The 20,438-nt window shown below is 44.5% G+C and overlaps 85 non-coding genes and 2 pseudogenes across 85 annotated transcripts; all 87 read left to right on the plus strand.

Moving 5' to 3' along the window:
• The first annotated feature begins 51 nt into the window (after nt 1–51).
• On the plus strand, nt 52–170 carry LOC144402136 (5S ribosomal RNA). The gene has a single exon (XR_013464071.1). It is a non-coding gene; the product is annotated as a 5S ribosomal RNA (ribosomal RNA).
• A 116-nt stretch (nt 171–286) lies between these two features.
• Nucleotides 287–405, plus strand: LOC144402137 (5S ribosomal RNA). The gene has a single exon (XR_013464072.1). It is a non-coding gene; the product is annotated as a 5S ribosomal RNA (ribosomal RNA).
• A 117-nt stretch (nt 406–522) lies between these two features.
• Nucleotides 523–641, plus strand: LOC144402138 (5S ribosomal RNA). The gene has a single exon (XR_013464073.1). It is a non-coding gene; the product is annotated as a 5S ribosomal RNA (ribosomal RNA).
• A 117-nt stretch (nt 642–758) lies between these two features.
• On the plus strand, nt 759–877 carry LOC144398433 (5S ribosomal RNA). Its single transcript, XR_013460580.1, has one exon. It is a non-coding gene; the product is annotated as a 5S ribosomal RNA (ribosomal RNA).
• A 116-nt stretch (nt 878–993) lies between these two features.
• LOC144397674 (5S ribosomal RNA) lies at nt 994–1,112 on the plus strand. The gene has a single exon (XR_013459821.1). It is a non-coding gene; the product is annotated as a 5S ribosomal RNA (ribosomal RNA).
• Nucleotides 1,113–1,229: 117 nt separating this feature from the next.
• LOC144396570 (5S ribosomal RNA) lies at nt 1,230–1,348 on the plus strand. Its single transcript, XR_013458716.1, has one exon. It is a non-coding gene; the product is annotated as a 5S ribosomal RNA (ribosomal RNA).
• A 117-nt stretch (nt 1,349–1,465) lies between these two features.
• LOC144390082 (5S ribosomal RNA) lies at nt 1,466–1,584 on the plus strand. The gene has a single exon (XR_013454151.1). It is a non-coding gene; the product is annotated as a 5S ribosomal RNA (ribosomal RNA).
• A 116-nt stretch (nt 1,585–1,700) lies between these two features.
• LOC144399370 (5S ribosomal RNA) lies at nt 1,701–1,819 on the plus strand. The gene has a single exon (XR_013461515.1). It is a non-coding gene; the product is annotated as a 5S ribosomal RNA (ribosomal RNA).
• Nucleotides 1,820–1,936: 117 nt separating this feature from the next.
• On the plus strand, nt 1,937–2,055 carry LOC144396571 (5S ribosomal RNA). The gene has a single exon (XR_013458717.1). It is a non-coding gene; the product is annotated as a 5S ribosomal RNA (ribosomal RNA).
• Nucleotides 2,056–2,172: 117 nt separating this feature from the next.
• LOC144390083 (5S ribosomal RNA) lies at nt 2,173–2,291 on the plus strand. The gene has a single exon (XR_013454152.1). It is a non-coding gene; the product is annotated as a 5S ribosomal RNA (ribosomal RNA).
• A 116-nt stretch (nt 2,292–2,407) lies between these two features.
• On the plus strand, nt 2,408–2,526 carry LOC144399381 (5S ribosomal RNA). Its single transcript, XR_013461526.1, has one exon. It is a non-coding gene; the product is annotated as a 5S ribosomal RNA (ribosomal RNA).
• A 117-nt stretch (nt 2,527–2,643) lies between these two features.
• On the plus strand, nt 2,644–2,752 carry LOC144399876 (5S ribosomal RNA; annotated as a pseudogene).
• Nucleotides 2,753–2,868: 116 nt separating this feature from the next.
• On the plus strand, nt 2,869–2,987 carry LOC144398499 (5S ribosomal RNA). The gene has a single exon (XR_013460646.1). It is a non-coding gene; the product is annotated as a 5S ribosomal RNA (ribosomal RNA).
• Nucleotides 2,988–3,103: 116 nt separating this feature from the next.
• Nucleotides 3,104–3,222, plus strand: LOC144402140 (5S ribosomal RNA). The gene has a single exon (XR_013464075.1). It is a non-coding gene; the product is annotated as a 5S ribosomal RNA (ribosomal RNA).
• Nucleotides 3,223–3,338: 116 nt separating this feature from the next.
• On the plus strand, nt 3,339–3,457 carry LOC144402141 (5S ribosomal RNA). Its single transcript, XR_013464076.1, has one exon. It is a non-coding gene; the product is annotated as a 5S ribosomal RNA (ribosomal RNA).
• A 116-nt stretch (nt 3,458–3,573) lies between these two features.
• Nucleotides 3,574–3,692, plus strand: LOC144398915 (5S ribosomal RNA). The gene has a single exon (XR_013461062.1). It is a non-coding gene; the product is annotated as a 5S ribosomal RNA (ribosomal RNA).
• A 117-nt stretch (nt 3,693–3,809) lies between these two features.
• On the plus strand, nt 3,810–3,928 carry LOC144402142 (5S ribosomal RNA). Its single transcript, XR_013464077.1, has one exon. It is a non-coding gene; the product is annotated as a 5S ribosomal RNA (ribosomal RNA).
• Nucleotides 3,929–4,045: 117 nt separating this feature from the next.
• LOC144402143 (5S ribosomal RNA) lies at nt 4,046–4,164 on the plus strand. Its single transcript, XR_013464078.1, has one exon. It is a non-coding gene; the product is annotated as a 5S ribosomal RNA (ribosomal RNA).
• A 116-nt stretch (nt 4,165–4,280) lies between these two features.
• On the plus strand, nt 4,281–4,399 carry LOC144402144 (5S ribosomal RNA). The gene has a single exon (XR_013464079.1). It is a non-coding gene; the product is annotated as a 5S ribosomal RNA (ribosomal RNA).
• A 117-nt stretch (nt 4,400–4,516) lies between these two features.
• Nucleotides 4,517–4,625, plus strand: LOC144399843 (5S ribosomal RNA; annotated as a pseudogene).
• Nucleotides 4,626–4,742: 117 nt separating this feature from the next.
• LOC144402145 (5S ribosomal RNA) lies at nt 4,743–4,861 on the plus strand. Its single transcript, XR_013464080.1, has one exon. It is a non-coding gene; the product is annotated as a 5S ribosomal RNA (ribosomal RNA).
• A 116-nt stretch (nt 4,862–4,977) lies between these two features.
• Nucleotides 4,978–5,096, plus strand: LOC144402146 (5S ribosomal RNA). Its single transcript, XR_013464081.1, has one exon. It is a non-coding gene; the product is annotated as a 5S ribosomal RNA (ribosomal RNA).
• Nucleotides 5,097–5,213: 117 nt separating this feature from the next.
• Nucleotides 5,214–5,332, plus strand: LOC144402147 (5S ribosomal RNA). The gene has a single exon (XR_013464082.1). It is a non-coding gene; the product is annotated as a 5S ribosomal RNA (ribosomal RNA).
• A 117-nt stretch (nt 5,333–5,449) lies between these two features.
• On the plus strand, nt 5,450–5,568 carry LOC144402148 (5S ribosomal RNA). Its single transcript, XR_013464083.1, has one exon. It is a non-coding gene; the product is annotated as a 5S ribosomal RNA (ribosomal RNA).
• A 117-nt stretch (nt 5,569–5,685) lies between these two features.
• On the plus strand, nt 5,686–5,804 carry LOC144398945 (5S ribosomal RNA). The gene has a single exon (XR_013461092.1). It is a non-coding gene; the product is annotated as a 5S ribosomal RNA (ribosomal RNA).
• A 116-nt stretch (nt 5,805–5,920) lies between these two features.
• LOC144402149 (5S ribosomal RNA) lies at nt 5,921–6,039 on the plus strand. The gene has a single exon (XR_013464084.1). It is a non-coding gene; the product is annotated as a 5S ribosomal RNA (ribosomal RNA).
• A 117-nt stretch (nt 6,040–6,156) lies between these two features.
• Nucleotides 6,157–6,275, plus strand: LOC144402151 (5S ribosomal RNA). Its single transcript, XR_013464086.1, has one exon. It is a non-coding gene; the product is annotated as a 5S ribosomal RNA (ribosomal RNA).
• A 117-nt stretch (nt 6,276–6,392) lies between these two features.
• On the plus strand, nt 6,393–6,511 carry LOC144402152 (5S ribosomal RNA). Its single transcript, XR_013464087.1, has one exon. It is a non-coding gene; the product is annotated as a 5S ribosomal RNA (ribosomal RNA).
• Nucleotides 6,512–6,627: 116 nt separating this feature from the next.
• LOC144397534 (5S ribosomal RNA) lies at nt 6,628–6,746 on the plus strand. The gene has a single exon (XR_013459680.1). It is a non-coding gene; the product is annotated as a 5S ribosomal RNA (ribosomal RNA).
• Nucleotides 6,747–6,863: 117 nt separating this feature from the next.
• Nucleotides 6,864–6,982, plus strand: LOC144402153 (5S ribosomal RNA). Its single transcript, XR_013464088.1, has one exon. It is a non-coding gene; the product is annotated as a 5S ribosomal RNA (ribosomal RNA).
• A 117-nt stretch (nt 6,983–7,099) lies between these two features.
• Nucleotides 7,100–7,218, plus strand: LOC144398803 (5S ribosomal RNA). Its single transcript, XR_013460950.1, has one exon. It is a non-coding gene; the product is annotated as a 5S ribosomal RNA (ribosomal RNA).
• A 116-nt stretch (nt 7,219–7,334) lies between these two features.
• LOC144402154 (5S ribosomal RNA) lies at nt 7,335–7,453 on the plus strand. The gene has a single exon (XR_013464089.1). It is a non-coding gene; the product is annotated as a 5S ribosomal RNA (ribosomal RNA).
• A 117-nt stretch (nt 7,454–7,570) lies between these two features.
• Nucleotides 7,571–7,689, plus strand: LOC144402155 (5S ribosomal RNA). The gene has a single exon (XR_013464090.1). It is a non-coding gene; the product is annotated as a 5S ribosomal RNA (ribosomal RNA).
• A 117-nt stretch (nt 7,690–7,806) lies between these two features.
• LOC144402156 (5S ribosomal RNA) lies at nt 7,807–7,925 on the plus strand. The gene has a single exon (XR_013464091.1). It is a non-coding gene; the product is annotated as a 5S ribosomal RNA (ribosomal RNA).
• Nucleotides 7,926–8,041: 116 nt separating this feature from the next.
• On the plus strand, nt 8,042–8,160 carry LOC144402157 (5S ribosomal RNA). Its single transcript, XR_013464092.1, has one exon. It is a non-coding gene; the product is annotated as a 5S ribosomal RNA (ribosomal RNA).
• A 117-nt stretch (nt 8,161–8,277) lies between these two features.
• LOC144402158 (5S ribosomal RNA) lies at nt 8,278–8,396 on the plus strand. The gene has a single exon (XR_013464093.1). It is a non-coding gene; the product is annotated as a 5S ribosomal RNA (ribosomal RNA).
• Nucleotides 8,397–8,512: 116 nt separating this feature from the next.
• LOC144402159 (5S ribosomal RNA) lies at nt 8,513–8,631 on the plus strand. Its single transcript, XR_013464094.1, has one exon. It is a non-coding gene; the product is annotated as a 5S ribosomal RNA (ribosomal RNA).
• Nucleotides 8,632–8,748: 117 nt separating this feature from the next.
• On the plus strand, nt 8,749–8,867 carry LOC144402160 (5S ribosomal RNA). Its single transcript, XR_013464095.1, has one exon. It is a non-coding gene; the product is annotated as a 5S ribosomal RNA (ribosomal RNA).
• Nucleotides 8,868–8,984: 117 nt separating this feature from the next.
• LOC144402162 (5S ribosomal RNA) lies at nt 8,985–9,103 on the plus strand. Its single transcript, XR_013464097.1, has one exon. It is a non-coding gene; the product is annotated as a 5S ribosomal RNA (ribosomal RNA).
• Nucleotides 9,104–9,220: 117 nt separating this feature from the next.
• On the plus strand, nt 9,221–9,339 carry LOC144402163 (5S ribosomal RNA). The gene has a single exon (XR_013464098.1). It is a non-coding gene; the product is annotated as a 5S ribosomal RNA (ribosomal RNA).
• A 116-nt stretch (nt 9,340–9,455) lies between these two features.
• Nucleotides 9,456–9,574, plus strand: LOC144397016 (5S ribosomal RNA). Its single transcript, XR_013459162.1, has one exon. It is a non-coding gene; the product is annotated as a 5S ribosomal RNA (ribosomal RNA).
• Nucleotides 9,575–9,690: 116 nt separating this feature from the next.
• LOC144402164 (5S ribosomal RNA) lies at nt 9,691–9,809 on the plus strand. The gene has a single exon (XR_013464099.1). It is a non-coding gene; the product is annotated as a 5S ribosomal RNA (ribosomal RNA).
• A 117-nt stretch (nt 9,810–9,926) lies between these two features.
• LOC144402165 (5S ribosomal RNA) lies at nt 9,927–10,045 on the plus strand. The gene has a single exon (XR_013464100.1). It is a non-coding gene; the product is annotated as a 5S ribosomal RNA (ribosomal RNA).
• A 116-nt stretch (nt 10,046–10,161) lies between these two features.
• LOC144402166 (5S ribosomal RNA) lies at nt 10,162–10,280 on the plus strand. Its single transcript, XR_013464101.1, has one exon. It is a non-coding gene; the product is annotated as a 5S ribosomal RNA (ribosomal RNA).
• A 117-nt stretch (nt 10,281–10,397) lies between these two features.
• On the plus strand, nt 10,398–10,516 carry LOC144399455 (5S ribosomal RNA). The gene has a single exon (XR_013461601.1). It is a non-coding gene; the product is annotated as a 5S ribosomal RNA (ribosomal RNA).
• A 116-nt stretch (nt 10,517–10,632) lies between these two features.
• Nucleotides 10,633–10,751, plus strand: LOC144402167 (5S ribosomal RNA). The gene has a single exon (XR_013464102.1). It is a non-coding gene; the product is annotated as a 5S ribosomal RNA (ribosomal RNA).
• Nucleotides 10,752–10,867: 116 nt separating this feature from the next.
• LOC144402168 (5S ribosomal RNA) lies at nt 10,868–10,986 on the plus strand. The gene has a single exon (XR_013464103.1). It is a non-coding gene; the product is annotated as a 5S ribosomal RNA (ribosomal RNA).
• A 116-nt stretch (nt 10,987–11,102) lies between these two features.
• Nucleotides 11,103–11,221, plus strand: LOC144402169 (5S ribosomal RNA). The gene has a single exon (XR_013464104.1). It is a non-coding gene; the product is annotated as a 5S ribosomal RNA (ribosomal RNA).
• Nucleotides 11,222–11,338: 117 nt separating this feature from the next.
• On the plus strand, nt 11,339–11,457 carry LOC144402170 (5S ribosomal RNA). Its single transcript, XR_013464105.1, has one exon. It is a non-coding gene; the product is annotated as a 5S ribosomal RNA (ribosomal RNA).
• A 117-nt stretch (nt 11,458–11,574) lies between these two features.
• On the plus strand, nt 11,575–11,693 carry LOC144402171 (5S ribosomal RNA). Its single transcript, XR_013464106.1, has one exon. It is a non-coding gene; the product is annotated as a 5S ribosomal RNA (ribosomal RNA).
• A 116-nt stretch (nt 11,694–11,809) lies between these two features.
• On the plus strand, nt 11,810–11,928 carry LOC144397017 (5S ribosomal RNA). Its single transcript, XR_013459163.1, has one exon. It is a non-coding gene; the product is annotated as a 5S ribosomal RNA (ribosomal RNA).
• Nucleotides 11,929–12,044: 116 nt separating this feature from the next.
• Nucleotides 12,045–12,163, plus strand: LOC144402173 (5S ribosomal RNA). Its single transcript, XR_013464108.1, has one exon. It is a non-coding gene; the product is annotated as a 5S ribosomal RNA (ribosomal RNA).
• Nucleotides 12,164–12,280: 117 nt separating this feature from the next.
• LOC144402174 (5S ribosomal RNA) lies at nt 12,281–12,399 on the plus strand. Its single transcript, XR_013464109.1, has one exon. It is a non-coding gene; the product is annotated as a 5S ribosomal RNA (ribosomal RNA).
• Nucleotides 12,400–12,515: 116 nt separating this feature from the next.
• LOC144402175 (5S ribosomal RNA) lies at nt 12,516–12,634 on the plus strand. The gene has a single exon (XR_013464110.1). It is a non-coding gene; the product is annotated as a 5S ribosomal RNA (ribosomal RNA).
• Nucleotides 12,635–12,751: 117 nt separating this feature from the next.
• Nucleotides 12,752–12,870, plus strand: LOC144402176 (5S ribosomal RNA). The gene has a single exon (XR_013464111.1). It is a non-coding gene; the product is annotated as a 5S ribosomal RNA (ribosomal RNA).
• A 117-nt stretch (nt 12,871–12,987) lies between these two features.
• LOC144398447 (5S ribosomal RNA) lies at nt 12,988–13,106 on the plus strand. Its single transcript, XR_013460594.1, has one exon. It is a non-coding gene; the product is annotated as a 5S ribosomal RNA (ribosomal RNA).
• A 117-nt stretch (nt 13,107–13,223) lies between these two features.
• LOC144402177 (5S ribosomal RNA) lies at nt 13,224–13,342 on the plus strand. The gene has a single exon (XR_013464112.1). It is a non-coding gene; the product is annotated as a 5S ribosomal RNA (ribosomal RNA).
• Nucleotides 13,343–13,459: 117 nt separating this feature from the next.
• LOC144399456 (5S ribosomal RNA) lies at nt 13,460–13,578 on the plus strand. Its single transcript, XR_013461602.1, has one exon. It is a non-coding gene; the product is annotated as a 5S ribosomal RNA (ribosomal RNA).
• A 116-nt stretch (nt 13,579–13,694) lies between these two features.
• Nucleotides 13,695–13,813, plus strand: LOC144402178 (5S ribosomal RNA). The gene has a single exon (XR_013464113.1). It is a non-coding gene; the product is annotated as a 5S ribosomal RNA (ribosomal RNA).
• A 116-nt stretch (nt 13,814–13,929) lies between these two features.
• LOC144398229 (5S ribosomal RNA) lies at nt 13,930–14,048 on the plus strand. Its single transcript, XR_013460376.1, has one exon. It is a non-coding gene; the product is annotated as a 5S ribosomal RNA (ribosomal RNA).
• A 117-nt stretch (nt 14,049–14,165) lies between these two features.
• LOC144402179 (5S ribosomal RNA) lies at nt 14,166–14,284 on the plus strand. The gene has a single exon (XR_013464114.1). It is a non-coding gene; the product is annotated as a 5S ribosomal RNA (ribosomal RNA).
• A 117-nt stretch (nt 14,285–14,401) lies between these two features.
• Nucleotides 14,402–14,520, plus strand: LOC144402180 (5S ribosomal RNA). The gene has a single exon (XR_013464115.1). It is a non-coding gene; the product is annotated as a 5S ribosomal RNA (ribosomal RNA).
• Nucleotides 14,521–14,637: 117 nt separating this feature from the next.
• LOC144402181 (5S ribosomal RNA) lies at nt 14,638–14,756 on the plus strand. The gene has a single exon (XR_013464116.1). It is a non-coding gene; the product is annotated as a 5S ribosomal RNA (ribosomal RNA).
• A 117-nt stretch (nt 14,757–14,873) lies between these two features.
• LOC144402182 (5S ribosomal RNA) lies at nt 14,874–14,992 on the plus strand. The gene has a single exon (XR_013464117.1). It is a non-coding gene; the product is annotated as a 5S ribosomal RNA (ribosomal RNA).
• Nucleotides 14,993–15,109: 117 nt separating this feature from the next.
• On the plus strand, nt 15,110–15,228 carry LOC144398842 (5S ribosomal RNA). The gene has a single exon (XR_013460989.1). It is a non-coding gene; the product is annotated as a 5S ribosomal RNA (ribosomal RNA).
• Nucleotides 15,229–15,344: 116 nt separating this feature from the next.
• LOC144402184 (5S ribosomal RNA) lies at nt 15,345–15,463 on the plus strand. The gene has a single exon (XR_013464119.1). It is a non-coding gene; the product is annotated as a 5S ribosomal RNA (ribosomal RNA).
• Nucleotides 15,464–15,579: 116 nt separating this feature from the next.
• Nucleotides 15,580–15,698, plus strand: LOC144402185 (5S ribosomal RNA). The gene has a single exon (XR_013464120.1). It is a non-coding gene; the product is annotated as a 5S ribosomal RNA (ribosomal RNA).
• A 116-nt stretch (nt 15,699–15,814) lies between these two features.
• Nucleotides 15,815–15,933, plus strand: LOC144402186 (5S ribosomal RNA). The gene has a single exon (XR_013464121.1). It is a non-coding gene; the product is annotated as a 5S ribosomal RNA (ribosomal RNA).
• Nucleotides 15,934–16,050: 117 nt separating this feature from the next.
• On the plus strand, nt 16,051–16,169 carry LOC144402187 (5S ribosomal RNA). The gene has a single exon (XR_013464122.1). It is a non-coding gene; the product is annotated as a 5S ribosomal RNA (ribosomal RNA).
• Nucleotides 16,170–16,286: 117 nt separating this feature from the next.
• On the plus strand, nt 16,287–16,405 carry LOC144398103 (5S ribosomal RNA). Its single transcript, XR_013460250.1, has one exon. It is a non-coding gene; the product is annotated as a 5S ribosomal RNA (ribosomal RNA).
• A 117-nt stretch (nt 16,406–16,522) lies between these two features.
• On the plus strand, nt 16,523–16,641 carry LOC144402188 (5S ribosomal RNA). The gene has a single exon (XR_013464123.1). It is a non-coding gene; the product is annotated as a 5S ribosomal RNA (ribosomal RNA).
• A 117-nt stretch (nt 16,642–16,758) lies between these two features.
• LOC144402189 (5S ribosomal RNA) lies at nt 16,759–16,877 on the plus strand. The gene has a single exon (XR_013464124.1). It is a non-coding gene; the product is annotated as a 5S ribosomal RNA (ribosomal RNA).
• Nucleotides 16,878–16,993: 116 nt separating this feature from the next.
• Nucleotides 16,994–17,112, plus strand: LOC144402190 (5S ribosomal RNA). The gene has a single exon (XR_013464125.1). It is a non-coding gene; the product is annotated as a 5S ribosomal RNA (ribosomal RNA).
• A 117-nt stretch (nt 17,113–17,229) lies between these two features.
• LOC144398843 (5S ribosomal RNA) lies at nt 17,230–17,348 on the plus strand. Its single transcript, XR_013460990.1, has one exon. It is a non-coding gene; the product is annotated as a 5S ribosomal RNA (ribosomal RNA).
• A 116-nt stretch (nt 17,349–17,464) lies between these two features.
• Nucleotides 17,465–17,583, plus strand: LOC144402191 (5S ribosomal RNA). The gene has a single exon (XR_013464126.1). It is a non-coding gene; the product is annotated as a 5S ribosomal RNA (ribosomal RNA).
• A 116-nt stretch (nt 17,584–17,699) lies between these two features.
• On the plus strand, nt 17,700–17,818 carry LOC144402192 (5S ribosomal RNA). Its single transcript, XR_013464127.1, has one exon. It is a non-coding gene; the product is annotated as a 5S ribosomal RNA (ribosomal RNA).
• Nucleotides 17,819–17,935: 117 nt separating this feature from the next.
• On the plus strand, nt 17,936–18,054 carry LOC144402193 (5S ribosomal RNA). Its single transcript, XR_013464128.1, has one exon. It is a non-coding gene; the product is annotated as a 5S ribosomal RNA (ribosomal RNA).
• A 117-nt stretch (nt 18,055–18,171) lies between these two features.
• On the plus strand, nt 18,172–18,290 carry LOC144398104 (5S ribosomal RNA). Its single transcript, XR_013460251.1, has one exon. It is a non-coding gene; the product is annotated as a 5S ribosomal RNA (ribosomal RNA).
• Nucleotides 18,291–18,407: 117 nt separating this feature from the next.
• Nucleotides 18,408–18,526, plus strand: LOC144402195 (5S ribosomal RNA). Its single transcript, XR_013464130.1, has one exon. It is a non-coding gene; the product is annotated as a 5S ribosomal RNA (ribosomal RNA).
• A 117-nt stretch (nt 18,527–18,643) lies between these two features.
• Nucleotides 18,644–18,762, plus strand: LOC144402196 (5S ribosomal RNA). Its single transcript, XR_013464131.1, has one exon. It is a non-coding gene; the product is annotated as a 5S ribosomal RNA (ribosomal RNA).
• Nucleotides 18,763–18,878: 116 nt separating this feature from the next.
• On the plus strand, nt 18,879–18,997 carry LOC144402197 (5S ribosomal RNA). The gene has a single exon (XR_013464132.1). It is a non-coding gene; the product is annotated as a 5S ribosomal RNA (ribosomal RNA).
• A 117-nt stretch (nt 18,998–19,114) lies between these two features.
• LOC144402198 (5S ribosomal RNA) lies at nt 19,115–19,233 on the plus strand. The gene has a single exon (XR_013464133.1). It is a non-coding gene; the product is annotated as a 5S ribosomal RNA (ribosomal RNA).
• A 117-nt stretch (nt 19,234–19,350) lies between these two features.
• Nucleotides 19,351–19,469, plus strand: LOC144402199 (5S ribosomal RNA). Its single transcript, XR_013464134.1, has one exon. It is a non-coding gene; the product is annotated as a 5S ribosomal RNA (ribosomal RNA).
• Nucleotides 19,470–19,585: 116 nt separating this feature from the next.
• On the plus strand, nt 19,586–19,704 carry LOC144402200 (5S ribosomal RNA). Its single transcript, XR_013464135.1, has one exon. It is a non-coding gene; the product is annotated as a 5S ribosomal RNA (ribosomal RNA).
• A 116-nt stretch (nt 19,705–19,820) lies between these two features.
• Nucleotides 19,821–19,939, plus strand: LOC144402201 (5S ribosomal RNA). The gene has a single exon (XR_013464136.1). It is a non-coding gene; the product is annotated as a 5S ribosomal RNA (ribosomal RNA).
• A 117-nt stretch (nt 19,940–20,056) lies between these two features.
• LOC144402202 (5S ribosomal RNA) lies at nt 20,057–20,175 on the plus strand. Its single transcript, XR_013464137.1, has one exon. It is a non-coding gene; the product is annotated as a 5S ribosomal RNA (ribosomal RNA).
• Nucleotides 20,176–20,292: 117 nt separating this feature from the next.
• Nucleotides 20,293–20,411, plus strand: LOC144396949 (5S ribosomal RNA). Its single transcript, XR_013459095.1, has one exon. It is a non-coding gene; the product is annotated as a 5S ribosomal RNA (ribosomal RNA).
• The last annotated feature ends 27 nt before the right edge of the window (nt 20,412–20,438 follow it).

The following is a 20,438-nucleotide window of genomic DNA, read 5'->3' on the forward strand; positions in this document are numbered from 1 at the left end:
ACTACAAAACCTTTGACACGTTTTAAAAGATTAGGAAGAGGACATACAGTTGCTTACGGCCATACCTCTCTGGCTCCGCCTGATCTCGTCTGATCTCAGAAGCTAAGCAGAGTAGGGCCTGGTTAGTACTTGGATGGAAGACCGCCTGGGAATCCCAGGTGCCGTAAGCTTTTTCATTTCTATCTGTAAAAGACACAGAGAAGGCCTTAGAAAGTGACTCCATTTAATTGTCAAAACTACAAAACCTTTGACACATTTTAAAAGATTAGGTAGAGGACATACAGTTGCTTACGGCCATACCTCTCTGGCTCCGCCTGATCTCGTCTGATCTCAGAAGCTAAGCAGAGTAGGGCCTGGTTAGTACTTGGATGGAAGACCGCCTGGGAATCCCAGGTGCCGTAAGCTTTTTCATTTCTCTCTCTGGAAGAAATTGAGAAGGCATTAGAAAGTGAATCCTTTTTCATTATCAAAACTCCAAAACCTTTGACACATTTTAAAAGATTAGAAAGAGGACATACAGTTGCTTACGGCCATACCTCTCTGGCTCCGCCTGATCTCGTCTGATCTCAGAAGCTAAGCAGAGTAGGGCCTGGTTAGTACTTGGATGGAAGACCGCCTGGGAATCCCAGGTGCCGTAAGCTTTTTCATTTCTCTCTCTGGAAGAAATCGAGAAGGCATTAGAAAGTGACTCCTTTTTCATTATCAAAACTCCAAAACCTTTGACACATTTTAAAAGATTAGAAAGAGGACATACAGTTGCTTACGGCCATACCTCTCTGGCTCCGCCTGATCTCGTCTGATCTCAGAAGCTAAGCAGAGTAGGGCCTGGTTAGTACTTGGATGGAAGACCGCCTGGGAATCCCAGGTGCTGTAAACTTTTTCATTTCGATCTGTAAAAGACACAGAGAAGGCCTTAGAAAGTGACTCCATTTCATTGTCAAAACTACAAAACCTTTGACACATTTTAAAAGATTAGGAAGAGGACATACAGTTTCTTACGGCCATACCTCTCTGGCTCCGCCTGATCTCGTCTGATCTCAGAAGCTAAGCAGAGTAGGGCCTGGTTAGTACTTGGATGGAAGACCGCCTGGGAATCCCAGGTGCCGTAAGCTTTTTCATTTCTCTCTCTGGAAGAAATCGAGAAGGCATTAGAAAGTGACTCCTTTTTCATTATCAAAACTCCAAAACCTTTGACACATTTTAAAAGATTAGGAAGAGGACATACAGTTGCTTACGGCCATACCTCTCTGGCTCCGCCTGATCTCGTCTGATCTCAGAAGCTAAGCAGAGTAGGGCCTGGTTAGTACTTGGATGGAAGACCGCCTGGGAATCCCAGGTGCTGTAAGCTTTTTCATTTCGATCTGTAAAAGACACAGAGAAGGCCTTAGAAAGTGACTCCTTTTTCATTATCAAAACTCCAAAACCTTTGACACATTTTAAAAGATTAGGTAGAGGACATGCAGTTGCTTACGGCCATACCTCTCTGGCTCCGCCTGATCTCGTCAGATCTCAGAAGCTAAGCAGAGTAGGGCCTGGTTAGTACTTGGATGGAAGACCGCCTGGGAATCCCAGGTGCTGTAAGCTTTTTCATTTCGATCTGTAAAAGACACAGAGAAGGCCTTAGAAAGTGACTCCATTTCATTGTCAAAACTACAAAACCTTTGACACATTTTAAAAGATTAGGAAGAGGACATACAGTTGCTTACGGCCATACCTCTCTGGCTCCGCCTGATCTCGTCAGATCTCAGAAGCTAAGCAGAGTAGGGCCTGGTTAGTACTTGGATGGAAGACCGCCTGGGAATCCCAGGTGCCGTAAGCTTTTTCATTTCTCTCTCTGGAAGAAATCGAGAAGGCCTTAGAAAGTGACTCCTTTTTCATTATCAAAACTCCAAAACCTTTGACACATTTTAAAAGATTAGGAAGAGGACATACAGTTGCTTACGGCCATACCTCTCTGGCTCCGCCTGATCTCGTCTGATCTCAGAAGCTAAGCAGAGTAGGGCCTGGTTAGTACTTGGATGGAAGACCGCCTGGGAATCCCAGGTGCTGTAAGCTTTTTCATTTCGATCTGTAAAAGACACAGAGAAGGCCTTAGAAAGTGACTCCTTTTTCATTATCAAAACTACAAAACCTTTGACACATTTTAAAAGATTAGGTAGAGGACATGCAGTTGCTTACGGCCATACCTCTCTGGCTCCGCCTGATCTCGTCAGATCTCAGAAGCTAAGCAGAGTAGGGCCTGGTTAGTACTTGGATGGAAGACCGCCTGGGAATCCCAGGTGCTGTAAGCTTTTTCATTTCGATCTGTAAAAGACACAGAGAAGGCCTTAGAAAGTGACTCCATTTCATTGTCAAAACTACAAAACCTTTGACACATTTTAAAAGATTAGGAAGAGGACATACAGTTGCTTACGGCCATACCTCTCTGGCTCCGCCTGATCTCGTCAGATCTCAGAAGCTAAGCAGAGTAGGGCCTGGTTAGTACTTGGATGGAAGACCGCCTGGGAATCCCAGGTGCCGTAAGCTTTTTCATTTCTCTCTCTGGAAGAAATCGAGAAGGCCTTAGAAAGTGACTCCTTTTTCATTATCAAAACTCCAAAACCTTTGACACATTTTAAAAGATTAGGAAGAGGACATACAGTTGCTTACGGCCATACCTCTCTGGCTCCGTCTGATCTCAGAAGCTAAGCAGAGTAGGGCCTGGTTAGTACTTGGATGGAAGACCGCCTGGGAATCCCAGGTGCTGTAAGCTTTTTCATTTCGATCTGTAAAAGACACAGAGAAGGCCTTAGAAAGTGACTCCATTTCATTGTCAAAACTACAAAACCTTTGACACATTTTAAAAGATTAGGAAGAGGACATACAGTTGCTTACGGCCATACCTCTCTGGCTCCGCCTGATCTCGTCAGATCTCAGAAGCTAAGCAGAGTAGGGCCTGGTTAGTACTTGGATGGAAGACCGCCTGGGAATCCCAGGTGCTGTACGCTTTTTCATTTCGATCTGTAAAAGACACAGAGAAGGCCTTAGAAAGTGACTCCATTTCATTGTCAAAACTACAAAACCTTTGACACATTTTAAAAGATTAGGTAGAGGACATACAGTTGCTTACGGCCATACCTCTCTGGCTCCGCCTGATCTCGTCTGATCTCAGAAGCTAAGCAGAGTAGGGCCTGGTTAGTACTTGGATGGAAGACCGCCTGGGAATCCCAGGTGCCGTAAGCTTTTTCATTTCTATCTGTAAAAGACACAGAGAAGGCCTTAGAAAGTGACTCCATTTCATTGTCAAAACTACAAAACCTTTGACACGTTTTAAAAGATTAGGAAGAGGACATACAGTTGCTTACGGCCATACCTCTCTGGCTCCGCCTGATCTCGTCTGATCTCAGAAGCTAAGCAGAGTAGGGCCTGGTTAGTACTTGGATGGAAGACCGCCTGGGAATCCCAGGTGCCGTAAGCTTTTTCAATTCTATCTGTAAAAGACACAGAGAAGGCCTTAGAAAGTGACTCCATTTAATTGTCAAAACTACAAAACCTTTGACACATTTTAAAAGATTAGGTAGAGGACATACAGTTGCTTACGGCCATACCTCTCTGGCTCCGCCTGATCTCGTCTGATCTCAGAAGCTAAGCAGAGTAGGGCCTGGTTAGTACTTGGATGGAAGACCGCCTGGGAATCCCATGTGCCGTAAGCTTTTTCATTTCTCTCTCTGGAAGAAATTGAGAAGGCATTAGAAAGTGAATCCTTTTTCATTATCAAAACTCAAAAACCTTTGACACATTTTAAAATATTAGGAAGAGGACATACAGTTGCTTACGGCCATACCTCTCTGGCTCCGCCTGATCTCGTCTGATCTCAGAAGCTAAGCAGAGTAGGGCCTGGTTAGTACTTGGATGGAAGACCGCCTGGGAATCCCAGGTGCCGTAAGCTTTTTCATTTCTCTCTCTGGAAGAAATTGAGAAGGCATTAGAAAGTGAATCCTTTTTCATTATCAAAACTCCAAAACCTTTGACACATTTTAAAATATTAGGAAGAGGACATACAGTTGCTTACGGCCATACCTCTCTGGCTCCGCCTGATCTCGTCTGATCTCAGAAGCTAAGCAGAGTAGGGCCTGGTTAGTACTTGGATGGAAGACCGCCTGGGAATCCCAGGTGCCGTAAGCTTTTTCATTTCTATCTGTAAAAGACACAGAGAAGGCCTTAGAAAGTGACTCCATTTCATTGTCAAAACTACAAAACCTTTGACACATTTTAAAATATTAGGAAGAGGACATACAGTTGCTTACGGCCATACCTCTCTGGCTCCGCCTGATCTCGTCTGATCTCAGAAGCTAAGCAGAGTAGGGCCTGGTTAGTACTTGGATGGAAGACCGCCTGGGAATCCCAGGTGCCGTAAGCTTTTTCATTTCTCTCTCTGGAAGAAATTGAGAAGGCATTAGAAAGTGAATCCTTTTTCATTATCAAAACTCCAAAACCTTTGACACATTTTAAAAGATTAGGAAGAGGACATACAGTTGCTTACGGCCATACCTCTCTGGCTCCGCCTGATCTCAGAAGCTAAGCAGAGTAGGGCCTGGTTAGTACTTGGATGGAAGACCGCCTGGGAATCCCAGGTGCCGTAAGCTTTTTCATTTCTCTCTCTGGAAGAAATCGAGAAGGCATTAGAAAGTGACTCCTTTTTCATTATCAAAACTCCAAAACCTTTGACACATTTTAAAAGATTAGGAAGAGGACATACAGTTGCTTACGGCCATACCTCTCTGGCTCCGCCTGATCTCGTCTGATCTCAGAAGCTAAGCAGAGTAGGGCCTGGTTAGTACTTGGATGGAAGACCGCCTGGGAATCCCAGGTGCCGTAAGCTTTTTCATTTCTATCTGTAAAAGACACAGAGAAGGCCTTAGAAAGTGACTCCATTTCATTGTCAAAACTACAAAACCTTTGACACGTTTTAAAAGATTAGGAAGAGGACATACAGTTGCTTACGGCCATACCTCTCTGGCTCCGCCTGATCTCGTCTGATCTCAGAAGCTAAGCAGAGTAGGGCCTGGTTAGTACTTGGATGGAAGACCGCCTGGGAATCCCAGGTGCCGTAAGCTTTTTCATTTCTCTCTCTGGAAGAAATTGAGAAGGCATTAGAAAGTGAATCCTTTTTCATTATCAAAACTCCAAAACCTTTGACACATTTTAAAAGATTAGAAAGAGGACATACAGTTGCTTACGGCCATACCTCTCTGGCTCCGCCTGATCTCGTCTGATCTCAGAAGCTAAGCAGAGTAGGGCCTGGTTAGTACTTGGATGGAAGACCGCCTGGGAATCCCAGGTGCCGTAAGCTTTTTCATTTCTCTCTCTGGAAGAAATCGAGAAGGCATTAGAAAGTGACTCCTTTTTCATTTTTAAAACTCCAAAACCTTTGACACATTTTAAAAGATTAGGAAGAGGACATACAGTTGCTTACGGCCATACCTCTCTGGCTCCGCCTGATCTCGTCTGATCTCAGAAGCTAAGCAGAGTAGGGCCTGGTTAGTACTTGGATGGAAGACCGCCTGGGAATCCCAGGTGCCGTAAGCTTTTTCATTTCTCTCTCTGGAAGAAATCGAGAAGGCATTAGAAAGTGACTCCTTTTTCATTATCAAAACTCCAAAACCTTTGACACATTTTAAAAGATTAGGAAGAGGACATACAGTTGCTTACGGCCATACCTCTCTGGCTCCGCCTGATCTCGTCTGATCTCAGAAGCTAAGCAGAGTAGGGCCTGGTTAGTACTTGGATGGAAGACCGCCTGGGAATCCCAGGTGGCGTAAGCTTTTTCAATTCTATTTGTAAAAGACACAGAGAAGGCCTTAGAAAGTGACTCCATTTAATTGTCAAAACTACAAAACCTTTGACACATTTTAAAAGATTAGGTAGAGGACATGCAGTTGCTTACGGCCATACCTCTCTGGCTCCGCCTGATCTCGTCTGATCTCAGAAGCTAAGCAGAGTAGGGCCTGGTTAGTACTTGGATGGAAGACCGCCTGGGAATCCCAGGTGCCGTAAGCTTTTTCATTTCTCTCTCTGGAAGAAATTGAGAAGGCATTAGAAAGTGAATCCTTTTTCATTATCAAAACTCCAAAACCTTTGACACATTTTAAAATATTAGGAAGAGGACATACAGTTGCTTACGGCCATACCTCTCTGGCTCCGCCTGATCTCGTCTGATCTCAGAAGCTAAGCAGAGTAGGGCCTGGTTAGTACTTGGATGGAAGACCGCCTGGGAATCCCAGGTGCCGTAAGCTTTTTCATTTCTCTCTCTGGAAGAAATCGAGAAGGCATTAGAAAGTGACTCCTTTTTCATTATCAAAACTCCAAAACCTTTGACACATTTTAAAAGATTAGGAAGAGGACATACAGTTGCTTACGGCCATACCTCTCTGGCTCCGCCTGATCTCGTCTGATCTCAGAAGCTAAGCAGAGTAGGGCCTGGTTAGTACTTGGATGGAAGACCGCCTGGGAATCCCAGGTGCCGTAAGCTTTTTCAATTCTATCTGTAAAAGACACAGAGAAGGCCTTAGAAAGTGACTCCATTTAATTGTCAAAACTACAAAACCTTTGACACATTTTAAAAGATTAGGTAGAGGACATACAGTTGCTTACGGCCATACCTCTCTGGCTCCGCCTGATCTCGTCTGATCTCAGAAGCTAAGCAGAGTAGGGCCTGGTTTGTACTTGGATGGAAGACCGCCTGGGAATCCCAGGTGCCGTAAGCTTTTTCATTTCTCTCTCTGGAAGAAATTGAGAAGGCATTAGAAAGTGAATCCTTTTTCATTATCAAAACTCCAAAACCTTTGACACATTTTAAAATATTAGGAAGAGGACATACAGTTGCTTACGGCCATACCTCTCTGGCTCCGCCTGATCTCGTCTGATCTCAGAAGCTAAGCAGAGTAGGGCCTGGTTAGTACTTGGATGGAAGACCGCCTGGGAATCCCAGGTGCCGTAAGCTTTTTCATTTCTCTCTCTGGAAGAAATCGAGAAGGCATTAGAAAGTGACTCCTTTTTCATTATCAAAACTCCAAAACCTTTGACACATTTTAAAAGATTAGGAAGAGGACATACAGTTGCTTACGGCCATACCTCTCTGGCTCCGCCTGATCTCGGCTGATCTCAGAAGCTAAGCAGAGTAGGGCCTGGTTAGTACTTGGATGGAAGACCGCCTGGGAATCCCAGGTGCCGTAAGCTTTTTCAATTCTATTTGTAAAAGACACAGAGAAGGCCTTAGAAAGTGACTCCATTTAATTGTCAAAACTACAAAACCTTTGACACATTTTAAAAGATTAGGTAGAGGACATGCAGTTGCTTACGGCCATACCTCTCTGGCTCCGCCTGATCTCGTCTGATCTCAGAAGCTAAGCAGAGTAGGGCCTGGTTAGTACTTGGATGGAAGACCGCCTGGGAATCCCAGGTGCCGTAAGCTTTTTCATTTCTCTCTCTGGAAGAAATTGAGAAGGCATTAGAAAGTGAATCCTTTTTCATTATCAAAACTCCAAAACCTTTGACACATTTTAAAATATTAGGAAGAGGACATACAGTTGCTTACGGCCATACCTCTCTGGCTCCGCCTGATCTCGTCTGATCTCAGAAGCTAAGCAGAGTAGGGCCTGGTTAGTACTTGGATGGAAGACCGCCTGGGAATCCCAGGTGCCGTAAGCTTTTTCATTTCTCTCTCTGGAAGAAATCGAGAAGGCATTAGAAAGTGACTCCTTTTTCATTATCAAAACTCCAAAACCTTTGACACATTTTAAAAGATTAGGAAGAGGACATACAGTTGCTTACGGCCATACCTCTCTGGCTCCGCCTGATCTCGTCTGATCTCAGAAGCTAAGCAGAGTAGGGCCTGGTTAGTACTTGGATGGAAGACCGCCTGGGAATCCCAGGTGCCGTAAGCTTTTTCATTTCTATCTGTAAAAGACACAGAGAAGGCCTTAGAAAGTGACTCCATTTCATTGTCAAAACTACAAAACCTTTGACACATTTTAAAATATTAGGAAGAGGACATACAGTTGCTTACGGCCATACCTCTCTGGCTCCGCCTGATCTCGTCTGATCTCAGAAGCTAAGCAGAGTAGGGCCTGGTTAGTACTTGGATGGAAGACCGCCTGGGAATCCCAGGTGCCGTAAGCTTTTTCATTTCTCTCTCTGGAAGAAATTGAGAAGGCATTAGAAAGTGAATCCTTTTTCATTATCAAAACTCCAAAACCTTTGACACATTTTAAAATATTAGGAAGAGGACATACAGTTGCTTACGGCCATACCTCTCTGGCTCCGCCTGATCTCGTCTGATCTCAGAAGCTAAGCAGAGTAGGGCCTGGTTAGTACTTGGATGGAAGACCGCCTGGGAATCCCAGGTGCCGTAAGCTTTTTCATTTCTATCTGTAAAAGACACAGAGAAGGCCTTAGAAAGTGACTCCATTTCATTGTCAAAACTACAAAACCTTTGACACATTTTAAAATATTAGGAAGAGGACATACAGTTGCTTACGGCCATACCTCTCTGGCTCCGCCTGATCTCGTCTGATCTCAGAAGCTAAGCAGAGTAGGGCCTGGTTAGTACTTGGATGGAAGACCGCCTGGGAATCCCAGGTGCCGTAAGCTTTTTCATTTCTCTCTCTGGAAGAAATTGAGAAGGCATTAGAAAGTGACTCCTTTTTCATTATCAAAACTACAAAACCTTTGACACATTTTAAAAGATTAGGAAGAGGACATACAGTTGCTTACGGCCATACCTCTCTGGCTCCGCCTGATCTCGTCTGATCTCAGAAGCTAAGCAGAGTAGGGCCTGGTTAGTACTTGGATGGAAGACCGCCTGGGAATCCCAGGTGCCGTAAGCTTTTTCATTTCTCTCTCTGGAAGAAATCGAGAAGGCATTAGAAAGTGACTCCTTTTTCATTATCAAAACTCCAAAACCTTTGACACATTTTAAAAGATTAGGAAGAGGACATACAGTTGCTTACGGCCATACCTCTCTGGCTCCGCCTGATCTCGTCTGATCTCAGAAGCTAAGCAGAGTAGGGCCTGGTTAGTACTTGGATGGAAGACCGCCTGGGAATCCCAGGTGCCGTAAGCTTTTTCATTTCTCTCTCTGGAAGAAATCGAGAAGGCATTAGAAAGTGACTCCTTTTTCATTATCAAAACTCCAAAACCTTTGACACATTTTAAAAGATTAGGAAGAGGACATACAGTTGCTTACGGCCATACCTCTCTGGCTCCGCCTGATCTCGTCTGATCTCAGAAGCTAAGCAGAGTAGGGCCTGGTTAGTACTTGGATGGAAGACCGCCTGGGAATCCCAGGTGCCGTAAGCTTTTTCAATTCTATCTGTAAAAGACACAGAGAAGGCCTTAGAAAGTGACTCCATTTAATTGTCAAAACTACAAAACCTTTGACACATTTTAAAAGATTAGGTAGAGGACATACAGTTGCTTACGGCCATACCTCTCTGCCTCCGCCTGATCTCGTCTGATCTCAGAAGCTAAGCAGAGTAGGGCCTGGTTAGTACTTGGATGGAAGACCGCCTGGGAATCCCAGGTGCCGTAAGCTTTTTCAATTCTATCTGTAAAAGACACAGAGAAGGCCTTAGAAAGTGACTCCATTTAATTGTCAAAACTACAAAACCTTTGACACATTTTAAAAGATTAGGTAGAGGACATACAGTTGCTTACGGCCATACCTCTCTGGCTCCGCCTGATCTCGTCTGATCTCAGAAGCTAAGCAGAGTAGGGCCTGGTTAGTACTTGGATGGAAGACCGCCTGGGAATCCCAGGTGCCGTAAGCTTTTTCATTTCTCTCTCAGGAAGAAATTGAGAAGGCATTAGAAAGTGAATCCTTTTTCATTATCAAAACTCCAAAACCTTTGACACATTTTAAAAGATTAGGAAGAGGACATACAGTTGCTTACGGCCATACCTCTCTGGCTCCGCCTGATCTCGTCTGATCTCAGAAGCTAAGCAGAGTAGGGCCTGGTTAGTACTTGGATGGAAGACCGCCTGGGAATCCCAGGTGCCGTAAGCTTTTTCATTTCTATCTGTAAAAGACACAGAGAAGGCCTTAGAAAGTGACTCCATTTCATTGTCAAAACTACAAAACCTTTGACACATTTTAAAAGATTAGGTAGAGGACATACAGTTGCTTACGGCCATACCTCTCTGGCTCCGCCTGATCTCGTCTGATCTCAGAAGCTAAGCAGAGTAGGGCCTGGTTAGTACTTGGATGGAAGACCGCCTGGGAATCCCAGGTGCCGTAAGCTTTTTCATTTCTCTCTCTGGAAGAAATCGAGAAGGCATTAGAAAGTGACTCCTTTTTCATTATCAAAACTCCAAAACCTTTGACACATTTTAAAAGATTAGGAAGAGGACATACAGTTGCTTACGGCCATACCTCTCTTGCTCCGCCTGATCTCGTCTGATCTCAGAAGCTAAGCAGAGTAGGGCCTGGTTAGTACTTGGATGAAAGACCGCCTGGGAATCCCAGGTGCCGTAAGCTTTTTCATTTCTATCTGTAAAAGACACAGAGAAGGCCTTAGAAAGTGACTCCATTTCATTGTCAAAACTACAAAACCTTTGACACGTTTTAAAAGATTAGGAAGAGGACATACAGTTGCTTACGGCCATACCTCTCTGGCTCCGCCTGATCTCGTCTGATCTCAGAAGCTAAGCAGAGTAGGGCCTGGTTAGTACTTGGATGGAAGACCGCCTGGGAATCCCAGGTGCCGTAAGCTTTTTCATTTCTATCTGTAAAAGACACAGAGAAGGCCTTAGAAAGTGACTCCATTTCATTGTCAAAACTCCAAAACCTTTGACACATTTTAAAATATTAGGAAGAGGACATACAGTTGCTTACGGCCATACCTCTCTGGCTCCGCCTGATCTCGTCTGATCTCAGAAGCTAAGCAGAGTAGGGCCTGGTTAGTACTTGGATGGAAGACCGCCTGGGAATCCCAGGTGCCGTAAGCTTTTTCATTTCTATCTGTAAAAGACACAGAGAAGGCCTTAGAAAGTGACTCCATTTCATTGTCAAAACTACAAAACCTTTGACACATTTTAAAATATTAGGAAGAGGACATACAGTTGCTTACGGCCATACCTCTCTGGCTCCGCCTGATCTCGTCTGATCTCAGAAGCTAAGCAGAGTAGGGCCTGGTTAGTACTTGGATGGAAGACCGCCTGGGAATCCCAGGTGCCGTAAGCTTTTTCATTTCTCTCTCTGGAAGAAATTGAGAAGGCATTAGAAAGTGAATCCTTTTTCATTATCAAAACTCCAAAACCTTTGACACATTTTAAAAGATTAGGAAGAGGACATACAGTTGCTTACGGCCATACCTCTCTGGCTCCGCCTGATCTCGTCTGATCTCAGAAGCTAAGCAGAGTAGGGCCTGGTTAGTACTTGGATGGAAGACCGCCTGGGAATCCCAGGTGCCGTAAGCTTTTTCATTTCTCTCTCTGGAAGAAATCGAGAAGGCATTAGAAAGTGACTCCTTTTTCATTATCAAAACTCCAAAACCTTTGACACATTTTAAAAGATTAGGAAGAGGACATACAGTTGCTTACGGCCATACCTCTCTGGCTCCGCCTGATCTCGTCTGATCTCAGAAGCTAAGCAGAGTAGGGCCTGGTTAGTACTTGGATGGAAGACCGCCTGGGAATCCCAGGTGCCGTAAGCTTTTTCAATTCTATCTGTAAAAGACACAGAGAAGGCCTTAGAAAGTGACCCCATTTAATTGTCAAAACTACAAAACCTTTGACACATTTTAAAAGATTAGGTAGAGGACATACAGTTGCTTACGGCCATACCTCTCTGCCTCCGCCTGATCTCGTCTGATCTCAGAAGCTAAGCAGAGTAGGGCCTGGTTAGTACTTGGATGGAAGACCGCCTGGGAATCCCAGGTGCCGTAAGCTTTTTCAATTCTATCTGTAAAAGACACAGAGAAGGCCTTAGAAAGTGACTCCATTTAATTGTCAAAACTACAAAACCTTTGACACATTTTAAAAGATTAGGTAGAGGACATACAGTTGCTTACGGCCATACCTCTCTGGCTCCGCCTGATCTCGTCTGATCTCAGAAGCTAAGCAGAGTAGGGCCTGGTTAGTACTTGGATGGAAGACCGCCTGGGAATCCCAGGTGCCGTAAGCTTTTTCATTTCTCTCTCAGGAAGAAATTGAGAAGGCATTAGAAAGTGAATCCTTTTTCATTATCAAAACTCCAAAACCTTTGACACATTTTAAAAGATTAGGAAGAGGACATACAGTTGCTTACGGCCATACCTCTCTGGCTCCGCCTGATCTCGTCTGATCTCAGAAGCTAAGCAGAGTAGGGCCTGGTTAGTACTTGGATGGAAGACCGCCTGGGAATCCCAGGTGCCGTAAGCTTTTTCATTTCTATCTGTAAAAGACACAGAGAAGGCCTTAGAAAGTGACTCCATTTCATTGTCAAAACTACAAAACCTTTGACACATTTTAAAAGATTAGGTAGAGGACATACAGTTGCTTACGGCCATACCTCTCTGGCTCCGCCTGATCTCGTCTGATCTCAGAAGCTAAGCAGAGTAGGGCCTGGTTAGTACTTGGATGGAAGACCGCCTGGGAATCCCAGGTGCCGTAAGCTTTTTCATTTCTCTCTCTGGAAGAAATTGAGAAGGCATTAGAAAGTGAATCCTTTTTCATTATCAAAACTCCAAAACCTTTGACACATTTTAAAATATTAGGAAGAGGACATACAGTTGCTTACGGCCATACCTCTCTGGCTCCGCCTGATCTCGTCTGATCTCAGAAGCTAAGCAGAGTAGGGCCTGGTTAGTACTTGGATGGAAGACCGCCTGGGAATCCCAGGTGCCGTAAGCTTTTTCATTTCTCTCTCTGGAAGAAATCGAGAAGGCATTAGAAAGTGACTCCTTTTTCATTATCAAAACTCCAAAACCTTTGACACATTTTAAAAGATTAGGAAGAGGACATACAGTTGCTTACGGCCATACCTCTCTGGCTCCGCCTGATCTCGTCTGATCTCAGAAGCTAAGCCGAGTAGGGCCTGGTTAGTACTTGGATGGAAGACCGCCTGGGAATCCCAGGTGCCGTAAGCTTTTTCATTTCTCTCTCTGGAAGAAATCGAGAAGGCATTAGAAAGTGACTCCTTTTTCATTATCAAAACTCCAAAACCTTTGACACATTTTAAAAGATTAGGAAGAGGACATACAGTTGCTTACGGCCATACCTCTCTGGCTCCGCCTGATCTCGTCTGATCTCAGAAGCTAAGCAGAGTAGGGCCTGGTTAGTACTTGGATGGAAGACCGCCTGGGAATCCCAGGTGCCGTAAGCTTTTTCATTTCTCTCTCTGGAAGAAATTGAGAAGGCATTAGAAAGTGACTCCTTTTTCATTATCAAAACTCCAAAACCTTTGACACATTTTAAAAGATTAGGAAGAGGACATACAGTTGCTTACGGCCATACCTCTCTTGCTCCGCCTGATCTCGTCTGATCTCAGAAGCTAAGCAGAGTAGGGCCTGGTTAGTACTTGGATGAAAGACCGCCTGGGAATCCCAGGTGCCGTAAGCTTTTTCATTTCTATCTGTAAAAGACACAGAGAAGGCCTTAGAAAGTGACTCCATTTCATTGTCAAAACTACAAAACCTTTGACACGTTTTAAAAGATTAGGAAGAGGACATACAGTTGCTTACGGCCATACCTCTCTGGCTCCGCCTGATCTCGTCTGATCTCAGAAGCTAAGCAGAGTAGGGCCTGGTTAGTACTTGGATGGAAGACCGCCTGGGAATCCCAGGTGCCGTAAGCTTTTTCAATTCTATCTGTAAAAGACACAGAGAAGGCCTTAGAAAGTGACTCCATTTAATTGTCAAAACTACAAATCCTTTGACACATTTTAAAAGATTAGGTAGAGGACATACAGTTGCTTACGGCCATACCTCTCTGGCTCCGCCTGATCTCGTCTGATCTCAGAAGCTAAGCAGAGTAGGGCCTGGTTAGTACTTGGATGGAAGACCGCCTGGGAATCCCAGGTGCCGTAAACTTTTTCATTTCTCTCTCTGGAAGAAATTGAGAAGGCATTAGAAAGTGAATCCTTTTTCATTATCAAAACTCCAAAACCTTTGACACATTTTAAAAGATTAGGAAGAGGACATACAGTTGCTTACGGCCATACCTCTCTGGCTCCGCCTGATCTCGTCTGATCTCAGAAGCTAAGCAGAGTAGGGCCTGGTTAGTACTTGGATGGAAGACCGCCTGGGAATCCCAGGTGCCGTAAGCTTTTTCATTTCTCTCTCTGGAAGAAATCGAGAAGGCATTAGAAAGTGACTCCTTTTTCATTATCAAAACTCCAAAACCTTTGACACATTTTAAAAGATTAGGAAGAGGACATACAGTTGCTTACGGCCATACCTCTCTGGCTCCGCCTGATCTCGTCTGATCTCAGAAGCTAAGCAGAGTAGGGCCTGGTTAGTACTTGGATGGAAGACCGCCTGGGAATCCCAGGTGCCGTAAGCTTTTTCATTTCTCTCTCTGGAAGAAATCGAGAAGGCATTAGAAAGTGACTCCTTTTTCATTATCAAAACTCCAAAACCTTTGACACATTTTAAAAGATTAGGAAGAGGACATACAGTTGCTTACGGCCATACCTCTCTGGCTCCGCCTGATCTCGTCTGATCTCAGAAGCTAAGCAGAGTAGGGCCTGGTTAGTACTTGGATGGAAGACCGCCTGGGAATCCCAGGTGCCGTAAGCTTTTTCATTTCTCTCTCTGGAAGAAATTGAGAAGGCATTAGAAAGTGAATCCTTTTTCATTATCAAAACTCCAAAACCTTTGACACATTTTAAAATATTAGGAAGAGGACATACAGTTGCTTACGGCCATACCTCTCTGGCTCCGCCTGATCTCGTCTGATCTCAGAAGCTAAGCAGAGTAGGGCCTGGTTAGTACTTGGATGGAAGACCGCCTGGGAATCCCAGGTGCCGTAAGCTTTTTCATTTCTCTCTCTGGAAGAAATCGAGAAGGCATTAGAAAGTGACTCCTTTTTCATTATCAAAACTCCAAAACCTTTGACACATTTTAAAAGATTAGGAAGAGGACATACAGTTGCTTACGGCCATACCTCTCTGGCTCCGCCTGATCTCGTCTGATCTCAGAAGCTAAGCAGAGTAGGGCCTGGTTAGTACTTGGATGGAAGACCGCCTGGGAATCCCAGGTTCCGTAAGCTTTTTCATTTCTATCTGTAAAAGACACAGAGAAGGCCTTAGAAAGTGACTCCATTTCATTGTCAAAACTACAAAACCTTTGACAAGTTTTAAAAGATTAGGAAGAGGACATACAGTTGCTTACGGCCATACCTCTCTGGCTCCGCCTGATCTCGTCTGATCTCAGAAGCTAAGCAGAGTAGGGCCTGGTTAGTACTTGGATGGAAGACCGCCTGGGAATCCCAGGTGCCGTAAGCTTTTTCAATTCTATCTGTAAAAGACACAGAGAAGGCCTTAGAAAGTGACTCCATTTCATTGTCAAAACTACAAAACCTTTGACAAGTTTTAAAAGATTAGGAAGAGGACATACAGTTGCTTACGGCCATACCTCTCTGGCTCCGCCTGATCTCGTCTGATCTCAGAAGCTAAGCAGAGTAGGGCCTGGTTAGTACTTGGATGGAAGACCGCCTGGGAATCCCAGGTGCCGTAAGCTTTTTCAATTCTATCTGTAAAAGACACAGAGAAGGCCTTAGAAAGTGACTCCATTTAATTGTCAAAACTACAAAACCTTTGACACATTTTAAAAGATTAGGTAGAGGACATACAGTTGCTTACGGCCATACCTCTCTGGCTCCGCCTGATCTCGTCTGATCTCAGAAGCTAAGCAGAGTAGGGCCTGGTTAGTACTTGGATGGAAGACCGCCTGGGAATCCCAGGTGCCGTAAGCTTTTTCATTTCTCTCTCTGGAAGAAATTGAGAAGGCATTAGAAAGTGAATCCTTTTTCATTATCAAAACTCCAAAACCTTTGACACATTTTAAAAGATTAGGAAGAGGACATACAGTTGCTTACGGCCATACCTCTCTGGCTCCGCCTGATCTCGTCTGATCTCAGAAGCTAAGCAGAGTAGGGCCTGGTTAGTACTTGGATGGAAGACCGCCTGGGAATCCCAGGTGCCGTAAGCTTTTTCATTTCTCTCTCTGGAAGAAATCGAGAAGGCATTAGAAAGTGACTCCTTTTTCATTATCAAAACTCCAAAACCTTTGACACATTTTAAAAGATTAGGAAGAGGACATACAGTTGCTTACGGCCATACCTCTCTGGCTCCGCCTGATCTCGTCTGATCTCAGAAGCTAAGCAGAGTAGGGCCTGGTTAGTACTTGGATGGAAGCCCGCCTGGGAATCCCAGGTGCCGTAAGCTTTTTCATTTCTCTCTCTGGAAGAAATCGAGAAGGCATTAGAAAGTGACTCCTTTTTCATTATCAAAACTCCAAAACCTTTGACACATTTTAAAAGATTAGGAAGAGGACATACAGTTGCTTACGGCCATACCTCTCTGGCTCCGCCTGATCTCGTCTGATCTCAGAAGCTAAGCAGAGTAGGGCCTGGTTAGTACTTGGATGGAAGACCGCCTGGGAATCCCAGGTGCCGTAAGCTTTTTCATTTCTCTCTCTGGAAGAAATTGAGAAGGCATTAGAAAGTGAATCCTTTTTCATTATCAAAACTCCAAAACCTTTGACACATTTTAAAAGATTAGGAAGAGGACATACAGTTGCTTACGGCCATACCTCTCTGGCTCCGCCTGATCTCGTCTGATCTCAGAAGCTAAGCAGAGTAGGGCCTGGTTAGTACTTGGATGGAAGACCGCCTGGGAATCCCAGGTGCCGTAAGCTTTTTCAATTCTATCTGTAAAAGACACAGAGAAGGCCTTAGAAAGTGACTCCATTTAATTGTCAAAACTACAAAACCTTTGACACATTTTAAAAGATTAGGTAGAGGACATACAGTTGCTTACGGCCATACCTCTCTGGCTCCGCCTGATCTCGTCTGATCTCAGAAGCTAAGCAGAGTAGGGCCTGGTTAGTACTTGGATGGAAGACCGCCTGGGAATCCCAGGTGCCGTAAGCTTTTTCATTTCTCTCTCTGGAAGAAATTGAGAAGGCATTAGAAAGTGAATCCTTTTTCATTATCAAAACTCCAAAACCTTTGACACATTTTAAAAGATTAGGAAGAGGACATACAGTTGCTTACGGCCATACCTCTCTGGCTCCGCCTGATCTCGTCTGATCTCAGAAGCTAAGCAGAGTAGGGCCTGGTTAGTACTTGGATGGAAGACCGCCTGGGAATCCCAGGTTCCGTAAGCTTTTTCATTTCTATCTGTAAAAGACACAGAGAAGGCCTTAGAAAGTGACTCCATTTCATTGTCAAAACTACAAAACCTTTGACAAGTTTTAAAAGATTAGGAAGAGGACATACAGTTGCTTACGGCCATACCTCTCTGGCTCCGCCTGATCTCGTCTGATCTCAGAAGCTAAGCAGAGTAGGGCCTGGTTAGTACTTGGATGGAAGACCGCCTGGGAATCCCAGGTGCCGTAAGCTTTTTCAATTCTATCTGTAAAAGACACAGAGAAGGCCTTAGAAAGTGACTCCATTTAATTGTCAAAACTACAAAACCTTTGACACATTTTAAAAGATTAGGTAGAGGACATACAGTTGCTTACGGCCATACCTCTCTGGCTCCGCCTGATCTCGTCTGATCTCAGAAGCTAAGCAGAGTAGGGCCTGGTTAGTACTTGGATGGAAGACCGCCTGGGAATCCCAGGTGCCGTAAGCTTTTTCATTTCTCTCTCTGGAAGAAATTGAGAAGGCATTAGAAAGTGAATCCTTTTTCATTATCAAAACTCCAAAACCTTTGACACATTTTAAAAGATTAGGAAGAGGACATACAGTTGCTTACGGCCATACCTCTCTGGCTCCGCCTGATCTCGTCTGATCTCAGAAGCTAAGCAGAGTAGGGCCTGGTTAGTACTTGGATGGAAGACCGCCTGGGAATCCCAGGTGCCGTAAGCTTTTTCATTTCTCTCTCTGGAAGAAATCGAGAAGGCATTAGAAAGTGACTCCTTTTTCATTATCAAAACTCCAAAACCTTTGACACATTTTAAAAGATTAGGAAGAGGACATACAGTTGCTTACGGCCATACCTCTCTGGCTCCGCCTGATCTCGTCTGATCTCAGAAGCTAAGCAGAGTAGGGCCTGGTTAGTACTTGGATGGAAGCCCGCCTGGGAATCCCAGGTGCCGTAAGCTTTTTCATTTCTCTCTCTGGAAGAAATCGAGAAGGCATTAGAAAGTGACTCCTTTTTCATTATCAAAACTCCAAAACCTTTGACACATTTTAAAAGATTAGGAAGAGGACATACAGTTGCTTACGGCCATACCTCTCTGGCTCCGCCTGATCTCGTCTGATCTCAGAAGCTAAGCAGAGTAGGGCCTGGTTAGTACTTGGATGGAAGACCGCCTGGGAATCCCAGGTGCCGTAAGCTTTTTCATTTCTCTCTCTGGAAGAAATTGAGAAGGCATTAGAAAGTGAATCCTTTTTCATTATCAAAACTCCAAAACCTTTGACACATTTTAAAAGATTAGGAAGAGGACATACAGTTGCTTACGGCCATACCTCTCTGGCTCCGCCTGATCTCGTCTGATCTCAGAAGCTAAGCAGAGTAGGGCCTGGTTAGTACTTGGATGGAAGACCGCCTGGGAATCCCAGGTGCCGTAAGCTTTTTCAATTCTATCTGTAAAAGACACAGAGAAGGCCTTAGAAAGTGACTCCATTTAATTGTCAAAACTACAAAACCTTTGACACATTTTAAAAGATTAGGTAGAGGACATACAGTTGCTTACGGCCATACCTCTCTGGCTCCGCCTGATCTCGTCTGATCTCAGAAGCTAAGCAGAGTAGGGCCTGGTTAGTACTTGGATGGAAGACCGCCTGGGAATCCCAGGTGCCGTAAGCTTTTTCATTTCTCTCTCTGGAAGAAATCGAGAAGGCATTAGAAAGTGACTCCTTTTTCATTATCAAAACTCCAAAACCTTTGACACATTTTAAAAGATTAGGAAGAGGACATACAGTTGCTTACGGCCATACCTCTCTGGCTCCGCCTGATCTCGTCTGATCTCAGAAGCTAAGCAGAGTAGGGCCTGGTTAGTACTTGGATGGAAGACCGCCTGGGAATCCCAGGTGCCGTAAGCTTTTTCATTTCTCTCTCTGGAAGAAATCGAGAAGGCATTAGAAAGTGACTCCTTTTTCATTATCAAAACTCCAAAACCTTTGACACATTTTAAAAGATTAGGAAGAGGACATACAGTTGCTTACGGCCATACCTCTCTGGCTCCGCCTGATCTCGTCTGATCTCAGAAGCTAAGCAGAGTAGGGCCTGGTTAGTACTTGGATGGAAGACCGCCTGGGAATCCCAGGTGCCGTAAGCTTTTTCAATTCTATTTGTAAAAGACACAGAGAAGGCCTTAGAAAGTGACTCCATTTCATTGTCAAAACTACAAAACCTTTGACACATTTTAAAAGATTAGGTAGAGGACATGCAGTTGCTTACGGCCATACCTCTCTGGCTCCGCCTGATCTCGTCTGATCTCAGAAGCTAAGCAGAGTAGGGCCTGGTTAGTACTTGGATGGAAGACCGCCTGGGAATCCCAGGTGCCGTAAGCTTTTTCAATTCTATCTGTAAAAGACACAGAGAAGGCCTTAGAAAGTGACTCCATTTAATTGTCAAAACTACAAAACCTTTGACACATTTTAAAAGATTAGGTAGAGGACATACAGTTGCTTACGGCCATACCTCTCTGGCTCCGCCTGATCTCGTCTGATCTCAGAAGCTAAGCAGAGTAGGGCCTGGTTAGTACTTGGATGGAAGACCGCCTGGGAATCCCAGGTGCCGTAAGCTTTTTCATTTCTCTCTCTGGAAGAAATTGAGAAGGCATTAGAAAGTGAATCCTTTTTCATTATCAAAACTCCAAAACCTTTGACACATTTTAAAAGATTAGGAAGAGGACATACAGTTGCTTACGGCCATACCTCTCTGGCTCCGCCTGATCTCGTCTGATCTCAGAAGCTAAGCAGAGTAGGGCCTGGTTAGTACTTGGATGGAAGACCGCCTGGGAATCCCAGGTGCCGTAAGCTTTTTCATTTCTCTCTCTGGAAGAAATCGAGAAGGCATTAGAAAGTGACTCCTTTTTCATTATCAAAACTCCAAAACCTTTGACACATTTTAAAAGATTAGGAAGAGGACATACAGTTGCTTACGGCCATACCTCTCTGGCTCCGCCTGATCTCGTCTGATCTCAGAAGCTAAGCAGAGTAGGGCCTGGTTAGTACTTGGATGGAAGACCGCCTGAGAATCCCAGGTGCCGTAAGCTTTTTCATTTCTCTCTCTGGAAGAAATC

The sequence above is a fragment of the Gasterosteus aculeatus genome, chromosome 2 (assembly GCF_964276395.1).
Source record: "Gasterosteus aculeatus chromosome 2, fGasAcu3.hap1.1, whole genome shotgun sequence".
Lineage (NCBI taxonomy): Eukaryota > Metazoa > Chordata > Actinopteri > Perciformes > Gasterosteidae > Gasterosteus > Gasterosteus aculeatus.